The sequence below is a fragment of the Gopherus flavomarginatus genome, chromosome 4, assembly GCF_025201925.1.
Source record: "Gopherus flavomarginatus isolate rGopFla2 chromosome 4, rGopFla2.mat.asm, whole genome shotgun sequence".
NCBI classification, from domain to species: Eukaryota; Metazoa; Chordata; order Testudines; family Testudinidae; genus Gopherus; species Gopherus flavomarginatus.
In genome coordinates, this window is record NC_066620.1 from 210,893,452 (window position 1) to 210,920,494 (window position 27,043).

Consider the following 27,043-nt stretch of genomic DNA (forward strand, 5'->3'; position numbering starts at 1 on the left):
GCCTGGTCAGAGCCTGCACCCCGAACCTCTGCCCGAACCTCTGCCCCAGCCTCCTCCCATACCCAACCCCCCTCCCAGAGCCCACACCCCGAACCTCCTGCTGCACCCCAACCCCCAGCCTTGAGTCCCCTCCCACAGACCAAACCCCTCGGTCCCACGCCCCAGCCCAGGGCTTGAACCCTATCCCACATGCCAACCCCCTGCCCCAACCCAATGAAAATGAGTGAGGGTGGGGGAGACCGAATGACAGAGGCAGGGGAGCTGGAGTGAGCAGAGGGACGGGGCCTCGGAGAAGGGACGGGGAAGGGGTGTTTGGGTTTGTGTGATTATACAGTTGGCAACCCTAGTTATATAATTTATTTTCTAGTTTGCTATCAGAGACCCAGAATAACATTAGCTAACTAAGCTACTGTATATCACGTTACAGGATCTGTGACTATTTTTAAAAATTCTTTGCTGTTTACACATTTCCAATATTAATTGTTCCTGAATGATACATATTAAGAAGACTTAAAGCACGATTTTGTATTTACAACACATTTTTGTAACCGGTTGCAGCATAATAGATAGCATCTCATAGAGTTTAAATATATGAAAGCAGAAGAGTGCCTTAAGAGACTGTTGGGAATCCTTTTATAATGCACTGGAAAGGCCAAACTGTTTTTATAGTTTTGTTTTTTTACAGTTTGTTTTTTAAAATTAAAAATTACTCCCAGATGGAGGTGATGATATGCCAAGTTTCAAGCTAGGGGAACTCTTCCTTTTTCTGAAGTTTCAAGTGCTAAAGCTCACACAATTTGACTTCTAATAGAAAAGCCAACAACTGTTAACACTGCTGGGAAGAGATGATTCATCTATAGGAATCTTAAGAAACACACACACACACACCATTTAAATAAATGAGAAAAAATATTCAAATATTAACAGCAAAGTTTGCCCTTAAAAGCACAATGGGTACATCTGACTGTGGAAGACCCCAGAACAGAGTTCTGGATTCCTTAAGCAAGAAAAGGGACTCCAAGGTAAACAGTGTCAAGTAACTTTCTCGCAATGGCTTCCATTTGTAAGTCAACAGATGATTTTTCTAAGTGCTAGTCTTACAGCCACTGGGATCTGATAACTCTTCTTTCTGCTTCTCGCTTCATCACTAGGAAGAGAATCTGTGCTGGGAATCTAGCTTATGGTTGTGCTGGTGATGCATAAAGTAGAACAGTATCCAGCTCACCCATTCATAGTTATGTTGATGCCAACAGAGTAAAGACCTGTTTGTCGATAAAGCAGGCACTTGTGATTGGAAAATGCTTGGAGCAGCAGATATGGTAGAGTAAGACTACAATTATGTCGTTGTTATGGTCAATTTTCCGATAACAAGCCACGCTGGCAGAGGAGGGGACAGCACCAGACAGGCTTGCTAACTTCAGTCACTATCACAAATTTCAGTAGAACAAGTGGCGGCAACAAGCCAACAGGCTTGCATCTGTTCTTCAGACAGACATTTTTAGAACACATTTTCCTGGCTTGATTTACATTGCTGCCCTCCTTGACATGTAGTTCTCTTCAGCAGCATTCCATACAGAACACATTTCCATTTCTGCATCTTGAATTGACTTTGCTCCTTCAAATGATAATGTATTAACATGACAAAATACAATGCACACTCACCGAGAAAACAAGATGCGTATATAAAGTACGGCGTGGTTTTTTCATCATGTCACTTGTTCGTCCCATGCCACCATACCCCGTCTTTCATTTCTTGCTGTGCCTCGTCTGACTTAGCCTCTCAGATCCTTCAAGCAGGAAGCTGTCTGGTCTATAGCTGTGCCTCACAAGCAAACAGTGAAGTGGTAATTTGAAACATTTAGCTTTTAAACACCTGCATGAGTGACTTCTACAGCAATTGCCATGGAACAACTCATAGAAACAAGCACGTGTGCTTTGAAAGATTCACTTAGGAGAAACCAAAAGCTGATTCGTGCTTCCTCTCCTCATTCATGCATCTCTAGAAACCTCTCCTCATTTTCCCTTCGTTCACTTCTCTTTCATCTCCTCCCCACACCGATATCCTTATTCAGATGTTGGCGCCATTTCAAACCCTCATACTTCCCCCACATCCATTATTAAGCAGCCTTCCTTTTAAGTTCTGATGCCAGCACCAAGGTCCCATCTAAACTACAATTTTTACAGCATAGGAGGATCCTGTTACAACTTATGTCTAAAACAATGTTCATGTCTTCAGTATGGACAGGATCAAGTTGTGCTACAGCCTATCAGAGAGAGTCCATGGCTGGGACAGGACAACAGGGGCTGGATCACTTAGTGATTGCCCTGTTCTGTACATTCCCTCTGAAGCATCTGGCATTGGCCACAGTCAGAAGATAGGATACTGGGCAAGATGGACTGCTGGTCTGACCCAGTGTGGCCATTTTTATAGTGCAGTTTAGGGAACCACTTAAAATTGCTTTTATCCTACCTGTGTTTTAACCACACTGTGGGTGGAGGGAGACAGCTCTGGTAGCAGGATCTCGCAGCATGTTGGAAACAACACTGAAAATGGGACGTACCATGTTGGGAGAAATTGGAGCTTTCTGCAATACCAATACACAGCACTGGTCAGGGAACACTGGCTAGTGCCAGAGTATCGTGTTCTGCACTAGCTCCCTCGCCTCATGGATTTCCTCCACGCAAACAATGCAGCTTCCTTCCAGGCTGAGGTCACACTAACTGCAATTTCTATCTTCTCCTTGCAGGAAACACGCTGAAACAATTCAGGATATTTATGTCAACGGAGTGAAAGAGAGGCAATGTACTCTCAGACAAGGCACTGGTTTGGGGGCAAAGAGTCCTGACTTCTATTCCCAGCTCTTTAATTGACCTGCTATGTGATTTGGGCCAAGACACTTCTCTAAGTGCCTCTGCTCCCCCACTGATAAAATGGGGACAAATGTTACTTTTCCTCCTCTGTAAAGCACTATGAAATCTATAGGCAGAACAACTCTACATAAGAGCCCATTATTACTGCTTCACTATAACCAGAGGGTTTTATTGTGCACCTCAGAGTAAACCAGGACTCAGAGAGTAGGATCAATCCCCAAGTCTTATTGACCATTCATTTCCATTGTACATTGCTAAAAGGTGCACTGGGTGGGTTCTTTAAATAAAAGCACTGCTGCACAACTAGCAACCACAGCAAAAAGAACACATCCCTGTTAATTCCTGCCTACTGCAAACCCCAGGACTCAGCTAGTCCAGCACAATAACCCCAATTACAGATATTTAATGCAGTAATTTCAAACCCATTTAACGTTATGAACCTCCATCCCTCCCAGATAAGTAATCTCAGAACAATCGAGTTAAAGGTGATGGGGTTGAGGCACATAACAGGAATGTTAAATACTGTGATTACATGAACGGAAAGGTGGAGGAAGTTTCCAGGTAGTTCCTATACACTTAGAACAAGAGGATTCTTAGTATTTATCATCTATATTTCAATAGTGCCAAGAGAACTCTATGTCAGGGCCCCCTTTACACTACATGCTGTGCAAAAGAAAAAGGAGACCCTGCAACAGATGGCTTACAATCAAAATCGCAAGAAGACACAACAAATGAGCATCACACACAATGAAAAGATAAGCAGCGAGGGAAAACACAAGGGAGAGAATAAAAACTGACTACTGGAGAAGTTCTGCGTTGGACAAACGGGTATCTCACCTGTGGCAGGGCTAGGGTAAAACCCCTTGAATGCCCTGCCAAAAGACTAGTCAAGCCCTATTTTCTGGGAGGGAAGCCAGGTACAGGGGCCCGGGCAGCCAGCAGAGAGCCCAGCTGCAGGCCCTAATGAGGGCCAGCTCACAGCAATGACTGGAGCTAAGTAGAGACAGCTGGGCTGAGCTTTCTCCAGGCTATAAAAGGTCTGGAGAAAGCTCAGTCAGGAGGCTAGCCTGGGAGGGGATAGGAGGCTTACATCTCTGTCTCCTCACCAAAGGCAAGGAACCTCACGGGCCAGGAGACCCTGGGAAGGGTCTGACTGGGGATAGCTGTTGCACTGTAAATAAAGACACAAGGGTAAAGCACTGAAAAAGGCATGTGGACTCTCTATTTAACCAGCCAACACAGGGCACAGACTAGAGAGGGTGGAGACCTGTGCAGAGCCTGTGACATTACCTCTCCTGCAGGACAGGAGCATCTTTTCCAGGAACTCACTGCTTTACCACAGAACTCACCATGCAGGGCAGGAGGTCAGACAGGTGGTACTTTAAGGCTAGAGACTCTGCATGCACCTTAGACACTTTAAAAGTTACCATATATGCTCCTGTATAAGGTAAGACAGTTACACTAATATTTCAGGTACATGATGGCGGGGTGGCTCCACCTACCAGGTTTATGACGGCACCATCTGCTTTGGGTTTGTCTCTGCTTATTTCCTGTTATGCACTGGAGTTTGTAGGGCAAACAGGAGACCTCACTGCAAACCTAGGGCAAACAACCTTTCCATTGACCGATGGCACAAGCCTCAACCCTTCCAGGTCTCAGGGCGTCACAGTTTGACCATTCACAACAGTCAAGCTTATTCTTAATGTATACACACAAACCTTGCACCCGCTATTGTCCAAGAGCCACAATCCGCAGCCCTTATCTGTGCGCATCATGTTACAGACAAATGGAATTTAGTGCCGTGAGGCACTAGCTGCTGCTCTAACTGCAGGTTGGTAACATCGTGCTCGGTTTATTAGGATTTCCTGCTTTTGAAGCTGTCTAAACAATTGAATTTTTAATTTAGTTTCAAGGAAACGTTGCTTGCCAATATATTTAGAGCAGAAACTTTAGGAGGAAAGGGCCCCAGTCCTCAGTACAGCAGCTCCCTCCCTCAACCCAGCCATCCAGCTGCAGGATGCTGTTCTCAAAGTGACACATCTTTAAGCATGAGTGCAAGCCCAAGGCACCGTACAAATAACATCCATCCCTCTCTAGGGTACCGCACAGTTTAATAGCTAAGGCAGCCTGAAAGAACAGGACAGTAACAAACTGATGGACGTAAGGTAGAAGCTATGGGGAAACTGAGGCAGAGAGCAGATAAGTGCCCAAGGCCATAGAGGAAGTCAGTGGCAGAGAAGAGATTAAAATGTAGGAGTCCCTTGTTCACAGGGTTGTGTCCAAACCCCTAATGTGACCTTCATTAGACTAAGTCAATGGATGCTGCTGGGACAAAACATTAGCTGAGTCTGGAAATTCCCGAGGCAACGAGAAGAATCCATGCCATTCAGCTGCCAGGTTATTTGCTTCTGAACTGAGCACACACAGGAGCATGGCAGAGACATGGCTCATTGCTCTAACACGTGTCCCTCCACAAGGGTTCAGACATCTGCGCTTCAGCACAAACTAATGTTCTCCTCCCTCTCCTCCTCGCTGCCCAGAGGGACAAGAGTCCCAGTGACTGATTTCTGAGCAAGATGGGGATCATTACTGCAGAGAAAATGAAGAGCCCCTCTCTCTTCCCCCCACAATGCCCAGTGCGCTCAGAGAGCTGAAGGCCACTGCATAGACACCATCTGGTTATGCTGCCAAAGACACTGTGTTAAGGACAGGCTCCTTCGTGCCTGGGCATAGCTGCAACAGAAGGGAACAAAAAAGTGTTTCAGTCACTGCAGCAGCAGGAGGCACTGCCACTGATTCTGGAGCCCCATGGCTCTGCAGGGGAAGTTGGGTAGGCAGAGCGAACCCTGGACATTTCACTGAGAATGCTCTGCAGGGGGCGGAGCACGGTCAGGGAAGACATGCAGTAACAGTTCCCTTCCTATTCTAGCATCTTGGGACTCCAAACCCCACAGGGATGGGGGAAAGTAGGGGGTAATTAACTGGGAGTAACAGGGAAACTTAAGATAATGCTCACTCTAGCCCCTAAAGCTTCCCTAGTTTCTAGCAATGGAAGAGACTCATCAGAGCATCCTCCTACAGTTAGGCTGGGCCAGCAGTACAGGCTCTTGTCTAGTTTTAAATGTCAGCAGCAACAGAGCATCTCCTGGAAGATTATTTCAGAAGCAAACAGATTTCAGTGTTAGGATGTATTCAAAGAGGAAACTCATAATTTGGCTGCAGCTATTTGAAGATTTGTGGCCATAGCAACATTACTACAATCTACACTGCATGAAACAAAAGCTACTTTCATCATGTTGCTCCCCATCCCATCCATTTAGCCAGCAATGCCAGCCCTGAATGCCTATTTGCCCACTTCTTCTCCAGGTGCCTCGGTGCTTTCTTCCACAACAAACCCCTTGCATGGGGAATGCACGCCTTCAATGCTTTTGCCTCATTCAGCTCCCCCATCCAGACCCACCTCAGCTGCAGTGTCCCCAGGAAGTCAGCCACCTGAGGGGCACTCTGGGAAAGCTGATTATCTTATATATAAATGAGTAACACTTTTCATGATCTGGACCTATCACACCATGCCAGGGGTCGGCAACCTTTCAGAAGCGGTGTGCCGAGTCTTCATTTATTCACTCTAATTTAAGGTTTCATATGCCGGTAATACATTTTAATGGTTTTTAGAAGGTCTCTATAAGTCTATATATTATATAACTAAACTAGTGTTGTATTGTAAAATAAACAAGGTTTTCAAAATGTTTAAGAAGCGTCATTTAAAATGAAATTAAAATGTTGATCTTACGCCGCCAGCACGCTCAGCCCGCTGCTGGTCTGGGATACTGTTCACCTAGGCCAGCAGCGGGCTGAGCGAGGCCTGCGGCTGGGACCCCGGTTGGCAAGGGTCCATCAGCCAGAACCCCAGACCAGCAGCGGACTGTGTGGGGCCGGCAGCCAGGACCCAGTGGGCTAGGGGCGGGCTGGAGTCAGGGCTAGGGGCTGGAGGTGTCAAGGCAGAGGGGGGTTAGGTATGGGTAGGGGTGCCAGAGTCAGGATTAGGGTGGGGGTGGGGGGAATGAAGGAGTCAAGCAGAGGGCTGAGTGTGTATGAGGGAGGTACAGGGCTCAGGGCAGGCGCCTGGGGGGTGCGCAGGGCTCAGGGCAGGGGGCGTGGTGTGTGTGTGGCGGAGAGTGGTGTCAGAGCTCTGGGGAGAGGGCTGGGTGACTACCCCCCTAAGAACTCCCAACCCTGCTGCTCCTTGTCCCCTGCGCACAAGCTGCGCACAAGCGACCAGGGAGCTTAGCGAACAGGAGCTGCTAACAGGGAGTTTTGCAAGGGAGTTCTCCAGGTGAAGGAGGAGCACAGACAGCATCTGTGGGGTAAGTGACTGTCTGCAGTGTTTGGGTTTGTGTGTGTGTTTGGGGGTTACTTGCTGTGTGCTGAGCTTGTGTTTGTCAGTCTGTTTGGTTTGTTTGTTTGAAGGACCGTGTGCTGTAGCTGGCAGTTGGAGGTGGAGCTACTAGGAAGGTTTGAAAGCTAGAAGCCTCTGGTAATTGGCTGAGCCTTAACCAGTGGGCGGGGCATTCACTCAGGCCAGGGCTTTATAAAGCTGCGCACAAGCGACCAGGGAGCTTAGCGAACAGGAGCTGCTAACAGGGAGTTTTGCAAGGGAGTGTGGAAGGGGAGTAGGAAGGGAGGGGGCACCCTTGGTGGTCTCATCTGTGACCCATTGGTCCCTTGAACCCATAACCTGAGCCACATCGAAAACCCTTCTGTTCACAGCAGAGGAGCGGACAGAGAGCTGTAGACAGGAATTTGAGACTTTGACAGAGGGAGGCTTAAAATGGTGAGGAGGACCCGTAACACCTGTGCCAGCACTGCTTCTGTCTCCTCCACCTGCGCCTGTAGCCAGACAGAGCACCAAAGCATGGATGCTTTTACCCAGATTCTGGTGTGGGCTTGCAAAGACTGTAATTTGCAATTTCCACTTACTGATATCCAGGCTGGGGGTGGCATCCAATGTGAAAGGTGCCTACTGGTGGAATCTCTCAGGCAGCAGGTGGGAGAGCTACAGGAGGAGGTGGCCTGGCTGAGGAACATCTATGTCCATGAGCAATTCCTGGACAGTATCCATGTGGAGACAGCTGATGGTGCTGTCCCAGTTGACGGGACTACTGACACTGCAGTGGAAGAGGAGATGCCTCAGGGTGTACCTGACACACCAGTGGAGGAGGAGGCTCAGGGTGGACACGGCCAGCTGGTTACTTCTAGCAGCGGGCAGTGCTCCACCGCTGCTGCGAACCCTCCTGTTGTGGTAAAAGATACAGCAGAGAAGAAATCACCCCCAACAGTTAAGGGGGTGAAGTCTCGTACCCCTAAGGCTGGGAGGTCTGCTGCCACCACTGATAAGAAACGTAGGGTAGTGGTGGTTGGAGACTCTCTGCTGAGGGGGACGGAGACACCCATCTGTCGCCCTGACCGTTCATCCCGGGAGGTATGCTGCCTGCCAGGGGCCCGTATCCGAGACGTTACAGAGGCTTTGTCGAGGATTATCCGGCCTTCTGACTACTATCCCATGCTACTCATCCATGTGGGCACAAATGATACTGCGAGGTGTGATGCTGAGCAGATCAAGAGTGACTACAGGGCTCTGGGAGTACGGGTTAAGGAGTTTGGAGCGCAGGTGGTATTCTCTTCGATTCTTCCTGTTGAAGGTAGGGGTCCGGGCAGAGACAGATGCATTGTGGAGGTGAATGCCTGGCTGCGAAGATGGTGTCGCCAGGAGGGCTTTGGCTTCCTCGACCACGGGATGCTACTTGAGGAAGGACTGCTAGGAACAGATGGCGTTCACCTTTCGAAGAGAGGAAAGGCCTTATTCGCGCACAGACTGGCTAACCTGGTAAGGAGGGCTTTAAACTAGGTTCGACGGGGACAGGTGAGCAAAGCCCACAGGAAAGTGGGGAACAAGACCTGGGAGATGGGTTGGAAGCAGGAGGGAGCACGGGCTATAATGGCAGAGAGGAAGGAGGGTCAGGGCAAAGCTGGGAGGCAAAATCAAACAAGTATCTTAGATGCCTTTATACAAATGCAAGAAGTATGGGTAATAAGCAGGAAGAACTGGAAGTGCTAATAAACGAATACAACTATGACATAATTGGCATTACTGAAACTTGGTGGGATAATACACACGACTGGAATGTTGGTGTGGATGGGTATAGTTTGCTCAGGAAGGATAGACAGGGGAAAAAGGGAGGAGGTGTTGCCTTATATATTAAAAATGTACACACTTGGACTGAGGTGGAGATGGACATAGGAGACGGAAGGGTGGAGAGTCTCTGGGTTAGGCTAAAAGGGGTAAAAAACACAGGTAATGTCGTGCTGGGAGTCTACTACAGGCCACCTAATCAGGCGGAAGAGGTGGATGAGGCTTTTTTCAAACAACTAACAAAATCATCCAAAGCCCAAGATTTGGTGGTGATGGGGGACTTCAACTATCCAGATATATGTTGGGACAATAACACCGCGGGGCACAGACTATCCAATAAGTTCCTGGACTGCATTGCAGACAACTTTTTATTTCAGAAAGTTGAAAAAGCTACTAGGGGGGAAGCTGTTCTAGACTTGATTTTAACAAATAGGGAGGAACTTGTTGAGAATTTGAAAGTAGAAGGAAGCTTGGGTGAAAGTGATCATGAAATCATAGAATTTGCAATTCTAAGGAAGGGTAGAAGGGAGTACAGCAGAATAGAGACAATGGATTTCAGGAAGGCGGATTTTGGTAAGCTCAGAGAGCTGATAGGCAAGGTCCCATGGGAATTAAGACTGAGGGGAAAAACAACTGAGGAAAGTTGGCAGTTTTTCAAAGGGACGCTATTAAGGGCCCAAAAGCAAGTTATTCCAATGGTTAGGAAAGATAGAAAATGTGGCAAAAGACCACCTTGGCTTACCCTTGAGATCTTGCGTGACCTACAAAATAAAAAGGCGTCATATAAAAAATGGAAACTAGGGCAGATCACGAAGGATGAATATAGGCAAATAACACAGGAATGCAGAGGCAAGATTAGAAAAGCAAAAGCACAAAATGAACTCAAACTAGCTATGGGAATAAAGGGAAACAAGAAGACTTTTTATCAATACATTCGAAGCAAGAGGAAGACTAAGGACAGGGTAGGCCCACTGCTCAATGAGGAGGGGGTAACAGTAACGGGAGACTTGGAAATGGCAGAGATGCTTAATGACTTCTTTGTTTCGGTCTTCACTGAGAAGTCTGAAGGAATGTCTAGTATAGTGAATGCTTACGGGAAGAGGGTTGATTTAGAAGAGAAAATAAGCAAAGAGCAAGTAAAAAATCACTTAGAAAAGTTAGATGCCTGCAAGTCACCAGGGCCTGATGAAATGCATCCTAGAATACTGAAGGAGTTAATAGAAGAGGTATCTGAGCCTCTAGCTATTATCTTTGGGAAATCATGGGAGACGGGGGAGATTCCAGAAGACTGGAAGGGGGCAAATATAGTGCCCATCTATAAGAAGGGAAATAAAAACAACCCAGGAAACTACAGACCAGTTAGTTTAACTTCTGTGCCAGGGAAGATAATGGAGCAGGTAATCAAAGAAATCATCTGCAAACACTTGGAAGGTGGTAAGGTGATCGGGAATAGCCAGCATGGATTTGTAAAGAACAAATCCTGTCAAACTAATCTGATAACATTCTTTGATAGGATAACGAGCCTTGTGGATAAGGGAGAAGCGGTGGATGTGATATATCTAGACTTCAGTAAGGCATTTGATACAGTCTCGCATGATATTCTTATAGATAAGCTAGGAAAGTACAATTTAGATGGGGCTACTATAAGGTGGGTGCATAACTGGCTGGATAACCGTACTCAGAGAGTAGTTGTTAATGGCTCCCAATCCTGCTGGAAAGGTATAACAAGTGGGGTTCCGCAGGGTTCTGTTTTGGGACCGGTTCTGTTCAATATCTTCATCAACGATTTAGATGTTGGCATAGAAAGTACGCTTATTAAGTTTGCAGATGATACCAAACTGGGAGGGATTGCAACTGCTTTGGAGGACAGGGTCAAAATTCAAAATGATCTGGACAAGTTGGAGAAATGGTCTGAGGTAAACAGGATGAAGTTCAATAAAGATAAATGCAAAGTGCTCCACTTAAGAAGGAACAATCAGTTTCACACATACAGAATGGGAGGAGACTGTCTAGGAAGGAGTATGGCAGAAAGAGATCTAGGGGTCATAGTGGACCACAAGCTTAATATGAGTCAACAGTGTGATACTGTTGCAAAAAAAGCAAACGTGATTCTGGGATGCATTAACAGGTGTGTTGTAAACAAGACACGAGAAGTCATTCTTCCGCTTTACTCTGCGCTGGTTAGGCCCCAACTGGAGTATTGTGTCCAGTTCTGGGCACCGCATTTCAAGAAAGATGTGGAGAAATTGGAGAGGGTCCAGAGAAGAGCAACAAGAATGATTAAAGGTCTTGAGAACATGACCTATGAAGGAAGGCTGAAGGAATTGGGTTTGTTTAGTTTGGAAAAGAGAAGACTGAGAGGGGACATGATAGCAGTTTTCAGGTATCTAAAAGGGTGTCATCAGGAGGAGGGAGAAAACTTGTTCACCTTAGCCTCCAATGATAGAACAAGAAGCAATGGGCTTAAACTGCAGCAAGGGAGATTTAGGTTGGACATTAGGAAAAAGTTCCTAACTGTCAGGGTAGTTAAACACTGGAATAGATTGCCTAGGGAAGTTGTGGAATCTCCATCTCTGGAGATATTTAAGAGTAGGTTAGATAAATGTCTATCAGGGATGGTCTAGACAGTATTTGGTCCTGCCATGAGGGCAGGGGACTGGACTCGATGACCTCTCGAGGTCCCTTCCAGTCCTAGAGTCTATGAGTCTATGAGTCTATGAGTACCCCCTCCTCGGACCCCACCCCTTATCTGAGCCTCCCTGTCCCCGGATTGGACCCTACTCCTCTACCTGTCCCCTGACTGCCCCGACCCTTATCCACACCCCCACCCCCAAAAACAGAACCCCAGGACTCCCATGTCCCATCCAACCACTCCCCACCCCCTGACAGGACCACCAGAACTCCCGACCCATCCAACCCCCGCCCTCACACCACTCCCTGCCTGCCCCAACCCCTCTCCATACCCCTGCCTCCTGAGAGGACCTCCAGAACTCCCAACTCATACAACCCCCTCAGCTCCTTGTCCCCGGACCACTCCCTCCAGAGACCCCCCACCCTAACTGCCCCCCGCGGACCCTCCTTGCTCCCAGTCCCCTGACTGCCCTGATCCCTATCCACCCCCTGCCCCCTCACAAACCCCAGGACTCCCATGCCCCATTGAACCCCCCCCCGCTCCCTGACTGCCCCCTCCAGAGAGCCCCACCCCTAGCTACCCCCCGATCCCAACCCCCCATCCAACCCACTCTGCTCCCTGCCCTCTGACTGCCCCCACCCCTTATTCAACACCTCCAGCCCTGGGCCCTTTACCTTGAGGCTCCACGCAGAGCCAGACATGCTGCCTCGCAGGAGAGCACAGCCCCGGCCCTCAGAGCGCTGCGCGCGGCAGCGGCAGAGCTCCAGTTGAGCAGGGAGCGTGTCTGCCTCCCTGCAGAGCCAAATGCTGCCCTGCGGGAGCGCACAGGGTGGCATGGCTCCAGGGGAGGGGGGAGCGTTTCTGTCTCCCCGCGGAGCCAAACGCTGCACCATGGGAGCGCGCAGCCCCAACCCCCAGAGCGCTGCGTGCGGCAGCAGGGCTCCAGGGGAGGGGCCAGCAGCTCGCTGCATTTGGCCCGGTGCTCCAGCCCAGGAGCGCGGACCCTGTGGCTTGGCATGCCCAGAGAGTGGGGCCATTTGCCCTCCCCGTGCGCACGGCTATGCTTCTGCTCCCTGCCCCCACGGGCAGGATTTTTAATGCCATGCTGGAGTCCCGGCAGGCTCCAGCATGCCATTAAAAATTGGCTCGTGTGCCGTCTTTGTCACGCATGCCATAGGTTGCCAACCCCTGCACTATGCACACACATGGCCCATGTTTTTCTTCCTCCTCCCTCCAATGGTTTGTTACACTCACTTGCTCCATCTTACCTTAAATTTGATTGTAAGCTCTTTGGGCAGGGGCTGTCTCTTATTGTGTCTTTTCAGTGCCTACCATAATGGGGCCCTGATCTCCGCTGGAGCCTTTAGGCGCTACCCTAATAAAAACAAAATCAATTAAAATACTGAGCAATCAAGCTAACAAGCTGTTTGCCTGCACTCTGTTCCATCTGCCTCCAACCACCAAAGTGCATCTGGTGAGAGGAGCTGCACACTGAACTTAGGAAGACGCTCGTGGTAACGCTGTCACTATTTTTAGCTTCACGGGTCAGCAGTAGCATTTGGGCTTCCTGCTCCCAGACAGAACATCTGGATTCTATAAAGTCATTCAAACATTTTCCCACAATTCAGATTTTAATAAGGGAAATGGGAAGGAGGGGGAAACAGCTTCCTTTCCAAATTAGTAACAAGGGGCACAGGGCTGCAGTAATTCTGCATCTAGGATGGCCCAGCAGAGGTGATTCTGTTCTGCCCACTTGTTCGTGCAGATACATTTGGAGACACTATAGGAGGAAATCTCACACAGTGGTTTAAGCAAGGAACAGGGAGTCAGACGATCTGAGTTCTAGTCTAAGTTCTGCCACAGACTTGCCATGTAACCATCAAGCTTCCTCTGGGACATACTAGGAACAGTTCCTGAGATAGAGGAAGCATTTTTTTCCTCCCAACAGGACTGGGAAAGCGGGGCTCGTCTCTCTTCATTCACAAACAGGGAAACTCTACGAGCTTCTCCTGAAATCCCCAGTCACTACTTTCCAATAGACACCCAAGTGCCGCAATGCCTTTCCCTCTCCAAACCACAACATAACTAGAATAGAGGAAAAGGCTGAGTGTTTTATAGCAGGCAGAAGACTGTAAATATGGGAACTAACTGTAAGAAAGAGGTATGTTTTGGGGACGGGCAGAGCTGGAGCCATTAGAATTTCAGTCATCTGCTAGAACTCTCAATCGGGGTCTCAAACCATGTCCCCCAGCTGGTCTGATCTGTTCCAGGGGAGACACCAATTCTGGAACCTCCTGAGCTCTACAGCTGCCTACCTGAATAAAGGTCTTTCAGAGGAAGAGGGGACACTTCTGTAGCTCAGATACAGTGGAAACAAGCTCAGCAAGACAAAAGAGTTGTCAGGGCTCCCTGGACACATCTGACCCCTTCAAAATCTTATACCCTTTTCATATGCTCAGCACCCAGGTATTTCAGTGCCTGGCACTCTAAAAATACCGTAACAGCAGACTACTGCATTCCATAGGAGTAGTATTCGGCAGCCATCTGTTAAGTGCCAGAGTTCCAGTGGAACAAGAGCGCTTAAGCACATATGCAAGGAAGCAATGGAGGTGTATTTTGCCCCATGTATGTTGGAAAACAACAAAAAGACTGAAGGTAAAAAATCCACTACAATCAATATACCACACAGACTATGGTGAGAGATTGTGCCACACACACTCAAAGAAACTGCAGAACCACCTGATCAACATCCTATAAAGCAAACAGGAGAAGATCAAGAATGAGCTCTCAGAACTGGAGACTCTCATAAAAAAACCAACCTTCCACACAAACTTCCTCGTGGCTGTACTTTTCAAAAACTAGACAAGCCATTTATAACACACACTTTGCTTCTCTACAGAGGAAAAAGGACACTATCTAAACTCCTACATGCCACAAGGAGCCACAAGACTGGTTCCCTTAACTCACCCATCAATATTGTGAATCTATTCAGGTATACTCTTAGCCCGGCAGAAGAGTTTGTCCTATCTCGGAGCCTCTCCTTCTGCCCCAACCCTCCCCCAAACATGATACACTTCTGTGGAGACCTAGAATCCTGCTCTCGCCATCGCCAACTCAAGGAATATTTCCAACACATCATTCAACAGCACACTAACCCACAGAAACCTTCCTACCAATGCTATAAAAAGAAGGATTCTGCATGGACTCCTCCTAAAGGTTAAAACAACAGACTGGACTTCTACACTTAGTGCTTCCACCAACAAACATAGGCTGAAATTGTGGAAAAGCTGCATCACTTGTCCCATAACCTCAGCCGTGCAGAATACAATGCCATCCACAGCCTCAGAAACAACTCTGACATTATAATCAAAAAGGCTGACAAAGGAGGTGCTGTCGTCATCATGAATAGGTTGGAATATGAATGAGAGGCTGCTAGGCAACTCTCTGACACCATATTCTACAGGTCATAACCATCAGTGGGACCAGAGGGTAACCAAAAGAATCTGCACCGTCTGCTCAAGAAACTCCCTGAAGAAGCACAGGAACAAATCTACACAGACACACCCCTAGAGCCCCAACCAGAGGTATTCTATCTGCTACCCAAGATCCATAAATCCAGGAATCCTGGACAACCCATCATCTCAGGCATTGGCACTCTGACAAAAGGATTGTCTGGCTACGTGGAATAAACTGACACAAATCAGACATCAAGAATTACAACATTCAAAAATCAGTAGGAGAACACTTCAATCTTCCTGGACACTGAATAACAGAGAGCTCCGTGGTTTGAGCATTGGCCTACTAAACCCAGGTTTGAGAGTTCAGTTCCTGAAGGGGCCATTTAGGGATCTGGAGCAACAATAATAGTTGGAGATTCGTCCTGCTTTGAGCAGGAGGTTGGACTAGATGACCTCCAGAGGTCCCTTCCAATCCTGATATTCTATGATTCTATGAACAGACCTAAAAGTGGCAAAGAGTTCTGTGGCACCTTATAGACTAACAAACGTATTGGAGCATGAGATTTCGTGGGTGAATACCCATCTGATCCAACAAAGTGAGTATTCACCCACGGAAGCTCATGCTCCAATACGTTTGTTAGTCTATAAGGTGCCACAGGATTCTTTGCTGCTTTTACAGAGCCAGACTAACACGGCTACCCCTCTGATACTAGACTTAAAAGTGGCAATTCTTCAACAAAAAACCTTCAATGAGAAACTGCATAACTGGAATTAATGTGCAAACTGGACACCCATCAAATTAGGCCTGAATAAAGACTGGGAGTGGATGGGTCACTACAAAAAGTAGTTTTCCCTCTGCTGATACTCATGCCTTCTTGTCAACTGTGGGGAATGGACAACGTCCACCTTGACTGGATTGACCTCGTTAGCACTACAAAAGTAATTTTTCCTGTAGTGATAGTCATCCCTTCTTGTCAACTGTTGAGAATAGGCCACTTCCGCCTTAACTGAACTGGCTGCATTAGCACTGAGCCCCACTTGGTAAGGCAACTCCCATCTTTTCATGTGCTGTAATATACATACTGCTTCCTGTATTTTTCACTCCATGCATCTGATGAAGTAGGTTTCAGCCCACGAAAGCTTATGCCCAAATAAATTTGTTAGTCTCTAAGGTGCCACAAGGACTCCTCTTTTTTTTACTTTAATTTAAGAAGACTTGGTGTAGCTTCTCCTGGACCAAATTTCAGCATATAGACATATGGCAGTAGCATCCAGGGAGTAATGCATGCTTGAACTCACAGTAAACACCTTACCTGAAAATCAGGTTTCTGCAACGTGAATCCAGCTTCCGACCAGTCAGATAGCTGTGATCACCAATGAGAAAATTTAATCTGGGCGCTTTCAGACTCCTTCACAACCACCTTCTTGCTCAGATCTCACTACCCATGGACCACCCATGATCAACAGGGTCAGCTAAACACAAAAACAAAGACTTCTTTAATTGTGGTGTATTATCTGTAGTTGATGAACTTGGAACCAAAGCATTTCAAATCAGGTAACTCTAGCCCCATGCAATGTATCTACATGCTCCAAAGTCTACTGGTGCACAAGAGCCACTGTCTGTGTACTCAATTACTCTATGACAGCTTACTCTCTTTCCTTTATTTTCTGGAGCATAAATGCAACAAGGTAACGGCGTGCAACAAATGCACTCAGCATGAAAACATTCAAGCTCACAAGCACTTCTGCTTCTTCTATGTTTCAAATAAAGTTTGGCGATGCCTGCACTCCCCAATCAACCAACGTATCAACCACACAGATGAAAGTCATTTAACTTGACTGATCTCCTCCACTATGCTCGATTATGATACGTAACCACCTACTGCACACAGGAACCACACCGAGCTTGTAAGATTTCATATCTACTTTCTGATTTTATTCAGCTCAAACTCAGAGTGGTCCAAGAATGAGCTCTTGAAAAGACAAAAACGGACGTGGTACTAATCAAGAGGAGGAAGCCAAAAACATTGACTTGTCTTTGTTATGTATCAGTTTGCAAAAATCCCATGATTCTTTAAAAGGAAGGTTCTGTGAATCCTCTCCCACTTCTCCCTTGACCATCTGCCCTCCATGAGCAAACATCCCACCACCAAGAGGACCTCCTAGCTGACATCAAGAGTCCCAGATCCTGTGAGCAATTCCAGGGTCTTAAGCAAGCAAGGAAATTCTCTCAGTTAAGAAAGTGATCATTTCAAACTTTAAATGAAATTATAATCAAAGTAAAGAGGAAATTATCTTGAACAGTGGTCTTTAATTAAATTTTAAAAAGTAACTTGCATTAAAAAGCCGTTGTTCCCATATTCTGCTTTCCATGTGGATTTGGCTTAGCCACGAGATTGAATTTACTTAAAGACAGCGATCATTTACACAGTGCAACGATTAAATGTAATTGGTGTGTGCCAGGGAGAAAGTACTGTTCCCTCCAACCACTAAAGAACACATTTGTATCTGAGCTCTGTGCTAGGTGCATCCAGCTCTGTAAAAACACTGTACCTTAATCAACCGTAGTATAGCCCTTAACAAGGACCTCAAAGCAAATTCCAATGCCAGTTTTGGATCTCTCTTAGGAGCGTTCTCTTTTTTAAGAGGTTGCAGGTTCGAGACTACGGAGGTTAAAAGCCAATTACAAACAAGTTAAAATGGACAACATACTTAAAAAAAAAAAATCCTCATTTGTTCACAGAAACAAAGCAGCACAATTTTCTCCTCTCTGAAATCCTCTTGTGGTCTTAACATTTATTTTTAAAAATAAAAAACAGTCCTTTGATTTAAAAAATGCGGTCTAGAAATGGAGACATAAGATACTTTTTGATCTGATTTCAACATTATTCTGATAATTGCACCAAAGTAGCCCATTTCTTTTGATGCTACAAACTTTGATGCTGAGGACTATTAATTTATGTCTGGACCGGTCCTTCAGACCTTCTGCACGGCAGACCATTTTCTCATAACTGGTCTCAGCTTGCTGCAGTGAAACCTAAACTCGTTAAACCCTTTTGATCAAAAACACTTTTTTTTTTTAAGTACATCAAGCAATGACTAAAGGCCAAAAGGGAGGAGATGTGATAAGAGGAAATAAATATTTGAAGGGTAAACAGCGAGCAGAGACAGGAATGTGGGGAATGACAGAAATAATTACACGAAATTTGGAAAGGGAACACAAGTCTGATTTATTAGGATGTGTGTCCAAAAAGTTAGAGCTGTGGACTGTAGTACAGTCTTCAAAAGGAAGAAGATGAAGCCATATATTTTAGTGATGGCCAAAACAATAGTAAATGTAACAGAACAATCCAACTGAGATTAGGGTTCCAGCATGCTAGGAGCTGTATAAACACATAGCTTAGAACCTAAACAGACAAGTAAAAAGATAAGAAAGTGAATAGAGGCACAGAGAGGTGCGTGCCCAAGGAATAGAACCTACGTCTCCTGGGTCCCAGTCCAGTAGATTACTGACAGAAACACAATACTTCAACAGGCCCTAGATGTACAAGATGCTCTCTGTTTGGAAGAATCTACAATCTAGGTTAGATACAATATGAAATGAGACAGACAGCTTATAGCAATCAAGGGTGGGAGAGAGAGAGAGAGATACAAGGGAAGGTGAGAAAGCTCATTCTTTTCAGGAGGTGCACAGCATGTTATTGTCACTTTTAAAAGTTTTCCTTATTTCAGAATCGTGAGGAGTCCCAGGGAGTGAATGGGTCAATAGAGCCTTTTCCATAGCTAGTCTCTATAAGTATGTCTACACTGCAATTAAAAGAGCACAATCCCACGTGCAGACAAGAACATGCTTGTACCACTACATCTTTAAAAACGGGCACAAGCCTTTTAGGAATTTGCATACCAAACATTAAACAAAACCTTTGCACACTGGATGTTAAACAGAACGCCTGAACTCCCTGGACTGCTGCCTAGAACTGTTTCTAAGGGATCAGGCAGGAGCAGGAGCAATACCTCTCAGCTTTTGGAGCCAAACTTGCACCTTCTGTTGGAAGGTAAGGAGTTGTGGAACCTGAGGAGGTTGGGAGGGCTAGGACTATAACAGGGGTTAAAAGAGAACTAGATAAATTCATGGTGGTTAAGTCCATTAACAGCTATTAGCCAGGATGGATACGGAATGGTGTCTCTAGCCTCTGTATGTCAGAGGATGGAGATGGATGGCAGAAGAGAGATCACTTGATCATTGCCTGTTAGTTTCACTCTCTCTGGGGCACCTGGCATTGGCCACTGTCGGTAGACAGGATACTGGGCTAGAAGGACCTTTGGTCTGACCCGGTATGGCTGTTCTTATGTTCTTATGAGCACATCATTTGCTTGTCAGAGAAGGGACAGAAATCTAGTGACCCCTGCACCTCTCCATGAAGGTCCCCAAGAGGCCACCATCAGTACTCACTAGAAAATATCTCATATTTTGAGGGAAATCTCAAAGAAAATCTCAACTGCCTCTTAATGTTGCAGCAGTTCAAGACTCTACAATGCAGTGTATTGTAGGACACAGTCTTGAGTAGCAGCCTGGTCCAGTGGACCAAGAATGGTGCTGTGAGCCTTGAGGTACTGAATTCTAATCCCATTTCTGTCACTTTGGAAAGTCACAACATGCATGACTTAGTTTCCATACGGTTCATTCTTCCTTATTCTGCAGGATTGCTGCAAGGAATAGCATGCAAAGCACTCTGAAAAGGCTGAGCATTATACAGGTGCTACATATCCAAAGCCCTTCATTTTCAGTTTTTATTTTGTTTAAAATTTCCTGGGAATTTCCTGGTGTTTATTCCAAAAATTAAACAACAGGCAAAAATCAGTGCAAAATTTAATAGTCTTCTAGGTAAACAGCAACATTAAATTTGGAGAGCAGGAAGACAGGGAAAAAAGGCAATTAATAGAGAAAAGTAACAAATGTCAAATGGAAAAGCAGTTTAATGCTGTAGCTTATTTTATGAACTGTACATTAACAGTATGCACATGTATGCACATGCATGCATCTTCCACGATATTGCCTTATCCTAACAGATGGCCTCACATTTATACGTCAACTAATTCATTATTCACATAAACATAGCTACCTGATGTACTGTACTGGATTAACACAGTCAATATTTTCATGTAGACTCATGGACTAAGGTGAGAAGGGACCATCATTATTATCTAATCTGACCTCCTGCACAATGTAGGCCGCAGAACTTCGCCCACTCACTCCTGTAACAGACGCCTAACCTCTGGCTGAGTCACTGAAGTCCTTAAACCATGAGAGTTCAGTGCTTACACCAGTTTATACCTGCAAGTGACCTGTGCCCCATGGTGCAGAGTAAGACAAAACACACCCTGGGTCTCCGCCAACTTGACCGTGGGAAAATTCCTTCCTGACCCCAAATATGGCAGTCAGTTGGACCCCGAGCATTTTGGCCTGGACAGAATTCTCTGTAGTGACTTGGAGCCCTCCTCATCTAGTGTCCCATCACTGGCCATTGGGGATATTTGTTACTAGCACTCGCAGATGGGCTACATGCCATTGTGGACAGTCTCATCATACCATGCCCTCCATGAATTTATCAAGCTCAGTCTTGAAGCCAATTAAGCTTTTTGCCCCTCCCTGTTCCTCTTGGAAGGCTCTTCGAGAGTTTCACTCCTCTGATGGTTAGAAACCTTCATCTAGTTTGAAGCCTAAACTTGTCGATGGCCAGTTTATATCCATTTGTGCTTTTGTCCACATTGGCACTTAACTTAAGTAACTCCTCTCCTTCCCTTGTATTTATCCCTTTGATGTATTTATAGAGAGCAATCATATCTCCCCTCATCCTTCCTTGGGTTGGCTAAACAAGCCAAGCTCTTGGAATGGTCCAAAATAACCACCTCTAAAAAAAACAACAAACAGTGGCTTTTGTAAAACTTGGGAATTTTACAGGGAAAAAAAGTAGTTCAACTGAAGACAAATGACTTTGTGCACATCATAACAGACACCTCTTTTGCCTTGGATCCAACCTTTCCCATCCTCTTTCCCCTCCGTAACTACTTTTCTGTTCCCATCATCTCTCTTCACTGTGTAGCAGGCCAACAGTCATTCACCCCACGCCATCATTAGAGCATAGACTGCCTTTCACGAAGCTTTGGAAATGTCCCATCCAGGACATTTAATAAGTATTGAAATATACCTGCAATGCAGGAGAATAAAGTTATCACCAAGGAAAAGAAAAGACACAAAACTCCATGTGTTAACAATGCCTGTGAGCTGTGACCGTCATTGCCCTCCACAAATCATTTAACATCAGCACCTACAAAAAACACTGAATATTATGGTTCACTTTTATGGACCACCACTAGGTGGGGCACAGAGTTGTCTTTTATGTACCCAGGGACTTCCTCATGTCCTGAACTCATGGGAACAGGAGGGGGAAATCAACACAAGATTCCAACTGTAGAAACTAAATAACTAATCAAAAGTATAAAATAAAATTCATATATAAAATCAAAATAAATCAAATCAAATTAATCTAATCATCAAGTTGACTGAACCACATAAAATAAACCAAAAATTCTTTGTAAGATTTTTCTAATAATTTGAGATAGGAGCAGTCCTGGTTTATCCATCAGCCCCAAAATAACAGGGCACTATATATCACAGTGCTAGCCAATATATTTACACTCCATCTTAATGCCTGATACAGGGAGCATCAAATCACTCCCAGGTTGAAGCTGATGTTGGGCCAACTCTGAGGCCAAACAAGGTTGCCTGTCCAAATTACAACTTTATAATATATAGGCAACAATCCCTTCTCCCCACCCAACCATAGGGCTATATAAAATATATAGCCCTATGGTTGGGTGGGGAGAAGGGATTGTTGCAATTCAATTCAAATGATACAGCTCATTACATTCAAAATTCAAATGCAAATTTTAGGTGAAAGTAACAAGATTTCTCAGGGAACACATACAACTCCTAACCGTAAAATATATGCTTGTGTGATATTTTTAGATTGTGTGGCTATTTAACCTATAGCTGTTTCAAGTGTTTGAGAGATTATTTCACAGGTGTCATTCTCAGATAAACTCTGAGTTGTGCACACACGTGCTCGCTACCAGGAATCTACTGGAGTTAAAATAAATGTGCTAGAATGGTAAGGTAAAAATATGTCCTTCTCCTAGTAGAAACTGGAAAAACAAACCCAAAAGATCAATGCTTATGTAGGATGGTTGTCACAACTCTTGCAGATTCATTCAGCTTCATGAAACTGTGTAAGGGTGTGGCACACACCTCTCACAAGCACTGCCTGTCCAGGTATGTGTCTACAACTCTCTCAGGCCTCAGACTGAGTCACGCACAGTCCATGTGAATCACAAACAAAGCAGACCCTTTCCGGGGTATCAGTCCAACAAGGCCCTTGTAGAGCCCTCCAAAGTCCTGGTAGGGTCTGTGCACCCAGGGCTCCCTCCTTGGCGACGTCTTTGTCCTCTCTGGGTCACCCAGCCCTCCAGCTGAGTCACTAACTGTTCAAGTCCCCTTCCGAGGGTGTATCACGATCTAATAAACTCCAGTATCGCTGAACCTTTTCGGGGGTCTTCAAGTCACTCTCTGAGTGTAAGGCCACTCCCCTGTGGCTGTGGGGGGGAAACTGGGCCCACCCACTACACCCAGGAACCCTATGACTAGCAGCCACGTGCTGCTGCATCCCCTTTAACTCTTTACTATGCTACTACAGTTCCCTGGGCCATTTCCCTGCAACCCCAACAGCTTCACCAACATATCACCTTACCTCAGGGCATACAGCAAGTCCCAGCAGCCAGCCTGGAGCTCCCTCTTGCTCCCCTAGACCCTGCCAACAACTGCTCCGTCTGCAGTTTCTTTTATATGGCCCTCCTGGGCCTTTATTGGCTGCTTCCCCTGCTGCCACTCTCGGCAGCCTGGAGGACTGTGCTACTGCTCCTTTCTGAGACAGGGTGTGGTAGGACCCCGATGCCTCCAGCAGGGGACTCTCCCCATGGTACACTCTGTCACACGCTGGTATGTGATTGAAATGGTCAGTTTTCGCAGCTCAACTATTTTAGTGCTGACAGACATCCTGACTGGCTATGGGTCAACTTGCTTGTGGATATAGAATCTTAGATGTGTGTTGCTGGACTCCTAATTGTTTCAGAGCTGGATTTGTGCAGAACCCCATCCTAGCAAAGTAGATGCAGCTCTTCATGCTTCCATGAGAGAGAAATTCATGAGAGGAAACAGTTTCACAAAAAATGTTAATGTTCTTATTTCCAAGTTCTCAGTGATTTTTCTCCTTTTTTTTAATTTTGCACAATAGTTTTTTGTTTTTTAAATTTCTCAGAAACAGTTATTGAAATTTTTCATTTTGGTTTTTGATAAATGAAAACTTTTAACATTTATTATAAAATTTCATAAAGTCAAGAATGAATAATTTTTTGTGGAAAAAAATTTTTCCCCCTAAAAAACCAAGTCTGCTGAAAACCATGCAGTTTCCTCTGCACACAGGGAGGGAAGGCAGGTGGGATTTCAGGTGATGATATCTTATTATCCACGCAAAGTAAACAGGGCATAAGAATATAAGAATGTCCAATATTTCCCCTCTCCTCACTGTGAAGTATGGCTATCATTTCAGCTGACAATCATCCTGCCACCAGACAGGCAACCAACCATATTTCTATGGTACTGTGCACATGCAACCATGTGCCTATTAGGGATACATCTCTAAGAGATCTAACGGGGGGAGTAGGAATGAGTTGTGACTGAGTCATTGTTGCCTGGAAGACGCACAATCAGCACTCCACATCCACAAATTTCTGAATGTTGGGTGTGGTAGTTTTGAGTATGGGCAATAGATTCCCTTTAGCTAAACTCAGACTCCATGAGGGCAAGCAGCCAGGGCAACTGCTTTAGAAAAGGCCAAGTGCCCTGTGTGGGTTGGGAGAAGCTGAGCCACAGGTGCAGAAAGTAGGCTGTTTTCCCCCTATCTCTGAAGCATTGTTAACCCTCCAACAGGGTTAATTACAGAAAACGAAAACTAATTTTTTATTTAATTGGATACTTGGAATGTTGTTTGATTTTAGCCCAACTGTTTTAATTAAATTGTCTCAACTAATACGATTCACCAATTTTTCTCTTATTTAAAAGGTGATCATGGGGAAAGAATGATGTATATTTTGCTATTCTCAGTGTTGGTGTCACCAGGTATAAATCTAGGTAACTCGGGAGAGTGGTAGATCACAAGTGTCAATGAAGCCCTCCTGTTGTAGGCCTCAGTGAACCATTGTTCCTCCATGTTCAACACTTTGTGTAACCTAGGGTAACCTAATGTATTAACAGTTGCAAAAATGTAATGTTAGCAGTTAGTTTTTGGTTGTAACAGCCAGTTCTCTTTCCAAGTTTGCTGGAGTGCATCAATTCTATTAAGCTGCAGAGACCACTTAAACAGTGTGAACTGAATAAATCGTACTGGATCGGAGAGAACTGGACACAGCAGTGAAGAGAAGGACTGATGTGTCCAGGTTATTTAAAAAAAAAAAAAGTGTCAAGTAGTAAAAGGTCTGCTGAGGGGAAAGCTGGCCAGTGAGAGAGGCCAAATAGAAATTGGAGTTAGGTGTGACCAAGATCAGCAAAGGCAGGAGAAAATAATTATATAGCATTCAAAAAGTCTAATCAAAAGGGGACTGCAAACAGGGAGAGGCCTTTAGGATAGCAGAACAGCTCAGTGTTTGCAGAATACAAATAAGGAGACATCACCAGACAAAAATCAACAACTGCTGCAAAGAATGGCTGTCTGAACATCCAAGACAGGCTGCTGGAGAGCATGCACAGCACTCCTCTTTATGAATGATGCCCATATGGGCTACAGGTGAATGATGTACAAGTTGATTTCTGGTCAGCTGGGCAAAGGTGGGGTAAGGGGAAATGCTTGGACAGCAGCTGAAAAGAGAAAAAGGCAGCCAAACAGAGCCATCCCAAAGGGGAAAACCCACAGCAAGACAGCAGATGGGACTGAGGTGGGAAAACACGTTTAGTGGCAAGATCTGTTACAAAAAGAGACCAGGACAAACTGGAAGGAGTTCTTCTTTGCTGCACCATTCTGGTCAAGGAGCCGGAAAGACCAACTGATGAAGAAAGAGCTTGGCTACCAAACAGCTAAAAGAGGAACAACGTGACAACAGCTTACAAATATCTGAAGGGAGAAGAATTATTTAGTGTGGTGCACAGAAGCACAGCTTGGAGTGACGGAATTAAAGTTTAAGAGAAAACATAGGCTGGACTTCCCTGTAGCGAGCTCCATTAGGATGTGGAAGAGTCTCCTAGGGGAAGTGGCAAGTGCCCCATTGTTAAGCACAGTTAAAAAGCAGACTGGATAATAAACCCATTAGAGAATGTACTGTAGAAAACAATTTTGCAGTGCGCACAGGAGGTAGAAAAAGTGACCTAAGAAGTCATTCCCATTTCTAATTTCTACAATGCAGTCATTTTTCCATAGCATTGCAGACTATTAATGTTTAGGTTTTGATCAAAAAAAAATTTGCACGTGTATTTCTTATATTTCTCTTCCCTTGCTTTGCTATCAAGAACTTTTGTGCAGAAATAGGCTCTTTGAGGATCTACCTGCTTGCTAGCGTGGATTATTTATTCCCCACCTGAGGTTGCTGGTGCTGTCCGAACAAGTTGCCACAACAGACAATTGTGACATTGCAAAGGGAGGATAAGGTTATCACACGGGAAAGGAACCCAGGAGAGGGGAAGAACACACAGATGCAGAATTGTTTCCAGATGCCAAGCAATGGTTTTCAGAATTTCACACACGAGAGTCAGGAGCTCATAAAAATAAAAAAAGTGAACTGGAAAATTTCACCTGCTAAGTCCTGAGTTCAGGGAAGGGCACTATACACACCACTCCCATTGAGAGGGCCATGCAGGCAGCCATGGAAATTGAGACAGGTGGACAGAGCACCCACAAAAGACTTCAGTCAAAAGAAAGGACTTAGGGCTCCCCTCCACTGCTTCAGGCAATCACGATGGGAAATGCAGCACCATACGCTCAGATCTCTGCAGGTATATAAATGAGGAAATGATTTTCAAGATATTTGGCTCTATTTTTTGTGTTGTTTTAACCTTACTTGTTTATTATTCACTTGGGATAAATCAGTATTTATTTAAATTGAAGATTTACTATTCCCTCTTAAAACACCACAAAACAGAGGGAGGGATGGAGGGAGGGGAGTACTAGTTTTGTGCGCCAGCTACATACTTGCCTTGATTCATGAATACTAGACTCCTGCAAGGGTAAGCAAGGAATGGACCCATTTTCCCAGCATGCACGGCTCACATGCAATGATTTATTACGTTAAAGTAATCACTGACACACAGTTCAGATTTATCTTTTGGGGAATGACCTTTTTAAATTTCACATGGGAGCCTTTGCGGTGGCTACTCTCACAATAAATTCACTCAAATAAACAGATGCAAATCTTCTAAAGTGCAATCAGAGTAGGGCAAGGAAAACTGAGCTACAAATCGAATCCTCCAAATCCCTCAACAACTATCATCCTCAGTTGGAAATAAAGATGTTCAGTACTTGGAAGATCTGAACCCTTGAGCTGGAAGTCACAGAAGAGAGAATAAAGTATGTCACATAATGAGACGCCCAATCTAGGAACTTAAAAAAAAAAATGGACAATGACCTATTCTGTAACTGCTGTTCTTCAAGCCGTGTTGCACATGTCCATTGAACTTCAAGTGTGTGCATGCTCAACATAGTTATCAGAGATTTTTTCTAGCTGCAGTACCTGTTAAATGCAGTACCTCAAAGTCGCAATACTCCAACAAAAAAACTTCAAAAACAGACT

At 45.3% G+C, this 27,043-nt stretch overlaps 1 protein-coding gene across 14 annotated transcripts in view; it reads right to left on the reverse strand.

Moving 5' to 3' along the window:
• The window catches only part of EXTL3 (exostosin like glycosyltransferase 3), a 196,404-nt gene that overhangs the window by 65,197 nt on the left and 104,164 nt on the right, over nt 1-27,043 (reverse strand). For 2 of the 14 annotated variants that reach the window (XM_050948791.1, XM_050948782.1), the window contains exons 2-3: nt 16,465-16,624; nt 12,962-13,068 (exon numbers count right to left, since the gene is read on the reverse strand). The exons of 8 other annotated variants lie outside the window; for them this stretch is intronic. The gene's annotated coding sequence lies outside the window, so the exon portion shown is untranslated. Of the gene's footprint in view, nt 1-2,561; nt 2,729-3,961; nt 4,043-12,961; nt 13,069-16,464; nt 16,625-27,043 lie in introns of those variants that run through there. 4 more of the 14 variants (XM_050948793.1, XM_050948785.1, XM_050948783.1 and 1 more) reach the window with 3 other exon arrangements.